Raw genomic sequence first — 3,593 nt, 5'->3', positions numbered from 1 at the left:
AGATTTAGAGTAAAGCAAAAGAAGTGTTTGACGTTTGGAAATCTGAACAACTGATGTCTTTATTTCTGCTTTCATTTGCAAGGTGTTACAACATGGGATGGATGGTTTATATTAGACTTCTAGGGGGGCGGGAGAAGTGATGGAGGAGTGCTGCAGAAAGGCCCTAGGCTGATATATCATCTCTGAAGTCTTGGAGTCAAACATTAGGTTTGACAAACTGACATTAAGTATGAGAGTCTCCCTCTTGCTTTACAGCCCACATGTATGCTAACATACTACAAGTTGTTAGGCAGTTAAGTTCGAGATTCAGAATCCAAGCAAAAGAGCCAGTCCCAGCTACAGAATGAAATGAACTGATTGCTTTGCATGAAGCACTTGTAAAAAATCTAACTACATTACAGGCTCAATCTAAAACCAGTTCAAATTGATGGACACTTTGCTTTTCTTGCAGAATCAGGCCAGAGTGGAGTCAGAGAAATTAATTTTGCTGACTTCAGCTAAACTATGGGTGACATTCACTGTGATCAGTGCTGTTGTCCATCTCTTTCCTAAGCACTGCTTTCAGTCTAAAATTGTAACTRTTTTCTCCAGGTTGTTTAACCTTGGAAAAGGGGTGCATTCATTAGATCTACTTTTTAAGAACTATCATGGGAATTTTAGTAGATCCTTAAATTGGAAGTTTCATAAATATTGTATGTATGTACTGACTGTGTGATGTGCTGAATTGGTTCCTCAGCAGCATTGAAGTTCATCATGTCAATGATCAATGGTTTTAAGATTCTGAAAAAATTAATCGAAGTGATAGAAATGTAATAGTCTCTGAAGGACTACAGTTGTCTTACATGGTACAAAGCTGTAGAAAATTAGGGGATCTCATTTTGTGCAGCTGTAATTAGAATGATTTGAGGAGAGCTACTTCAGTCTAAAAAGGAAAAAATAGACATCTGTTTAATTTTTGTTGTATTTTTTCTTTAACCTTATATTATTAAAAGAAAAAAAAAATCTCCAAAAGACCTTCCACCGAATACCTGAACTGTATTATAGGTAGGGAGAATAACCTGGTGTTAACTCACTTTACTCAGAGTTTTAAATTAGATGTGTAGTAAAGTGTGGTGAGCAACATATTATGAAAAACACTGTAACTACATGCCAGGTAAACACCATGTGGCAACAGTTGCTTTTTAAGCACTGAGGTAAATCACTCTTTCAAGGCATGAGTACATTACAAGTATTACAAGATGTTATTAGCAATGCCAAAATACTAAATTCTGCTGGACATTTACTGGCTCCAAGTACAGGGTACTCAATTGTGATTTCCTTGGGTAATAATGATTGATAACTTTTATATATACATATACATATGAATTTGGTTTACTTGCTTTCAAGGCACAAATAAATAATACTAGCCAGATGTCTCTCATTTTAGAAGGAAATGTGACACTAAAATACATTATTTTAAACTAGAAAACTGCATTTAGACTGGTATTGAATAGTATAATTGCACGGGCATTTTTTTTAATTTTCAGCGTTAATATCAAAATATAAAGCAGTTTAAAATATGCACATGCACAAAGTTAAACCAATTATCTTTGCAGATAAGTCTCAATATTAAAGTCTTAATACTAAACCTAGAAAGCCAGGAGGTTTACAGATAACGCTTTACACATGCTATTGTATCTAGTTACAGAGATTCAGTTATCAGGCACCTGCAATAAAGTCTCTCCTTCTCTAGCTAAACTTCATTCTAACATTGCTTTACTTGTATTTCCTTGCTTCTTACATGAAAGGAACATACTCTGTCTTTATATGCAAACGAAGATATCAGCCCATCTTTGAGCTGATTTATTTCCATGTTCCACCTTACGCATTCTCACACATTCTCTAGTTCTGTGGTATCCTCTTCACGAAGACTTTTGGGCAGGTTTTTGGTCTGTTGAGGTCACTCGGAGTTTACCACCGAGTCTGACAGAAGCAGACGACCTTTCAACTGTAAAGTATTAGCTATGGTTCAGTAGGTATGTCCACCTTAACAGGAGCTACCCCGGAGTACCTTTTCTTGAAGAGACAAGGAAGAAAAAAACACACACACACACACACACACACACACACACACCCACACACCAAGAACTCGGAAAAGACCAAAGAAACAACTAAACTTAAATCATGCAGTATTTTTAGCATTTTTCACTTAAACTAGTTTATTACAGAACTTGCAGGGAATTTTGGAATTTACTTCAGTGACAGCAAGGTTATGTTCTTAGCAATAAAATGCCACATTCTGCACAGCTGTGACATACTGGTTCAAGAGCCTCACAAAGTACTTTGGGGACTAGACTAAAGAATTTTGAAAAGAGCTATAAATGTGGTAAACCAAATAATAATAATAATAAAACAACAGTGAGACCTTTTTTAAGGATGTAAGACCTTTTTTAAACTAAAGGATGTGAAGTCTTCTGAATTTTTTTCATCTGTGTCTAGCCATCTTCCATGGCATCAGCTGCCTGCTATTCTTTCCAAGGAAAGATCTGTAATGCATGGCGCCCTTCTACCTTCCTGAAGGAATACARCATTTGACTTTGAACATGGCTTTGGAAACTGAATTTTTTTAATGCATAAATGAATTGTATGGACCTYGATGCCTCCATATGCTCTTCATGTGGTATTTTATACCAATCTCTGTAATTATCACACTGTTCAAATTACTTTTTTTCTGTTCCATCTCTGACATACCTCCTAGGGCTATTGTTGGAAGAGTAACATAACCATCCTCTTCAGAGTCTGAAAGGGAATCCAAAAAAGGAAAGACTTCCACAAGAAGAGAGTTATTAATATTAACATTAGTAATAGACTTCCATGCTAACCTTGTGATATTACAAAATATGTAGAAGGAAGAGCAACAAAGAAGAATGTCTTTGTATTCTTTACAGCAATTATGTCTGAGCATTTTTAGTACAGCTATAGATAGGACATAATTCTTATTTAGGTAGGACTTAATACCAGAGGGATGCAGAAGAAAATGTTTCCATCTAGTGAAGCCTTTTAAAGCCAGACTGTACATAAATATACTTAACCCAAGGGATTGGTGCCAAGACTGATGAAATTTAAAGCTGATCAACAGCTCAAGGGCTAAATGCTGAAATCGCTATCGAGTCGTTTTGCAGCAGGAACTTCCCCCGCAGCGCTCCTGACACAGCTGTCCTTGACTTCGCGGGAAGCGTCGGTCTCGGGGCAGGCTGCCCAGCTGCGGCTGCACCACACGCACCCGCGCTGCCTTGCAAACCCTACCGTCTCCGGAGCAGTAAGAAGAGTGGAAGAGATCACAGGAGCGGGTCGCGCTCGGAGCAGGGCAGCCTTTGCTTTCCGCTAGCGCTCGGCTCGCCCCGGACAGCCGCTTCCCGGGAGAGCCCGCGGGGGCGCGCCGCGCCCGGGCAGCGCTAGCGCGAGGGAGGACCTTCGCCCCCCGCGTGCAGCTGCCGATTTTAGCGCTTGAAACGTCCCCCCTGAAAGTCCTCCGGGCAAAAACCCGCTCCGCTAAGGCGCCGCGCGAAGGAAAGCCGCCCCGGCGCCGCCCGGCCGCCCCGGCGCCGCCCGGC

The sequence above is a fragment of the Rhea americana genome, unplaced genomic scaffold, assembly GCF_003343005.1.
Source record: "Rhea americana isolate MKP2758 unplaced genomic scaffold, rheAme1 scaffold_89, whole genome shotgun sequence".
NCBI lineage: Eukaryota > Metazoa > Chordata > Aves > Rheiformes > Rheidae > Rhea > Rhea americana.
The sequence above is the reverse complement of the archived record's forward strand: the minus strand, read 5'-3'. Positions refer to the sequence as shown.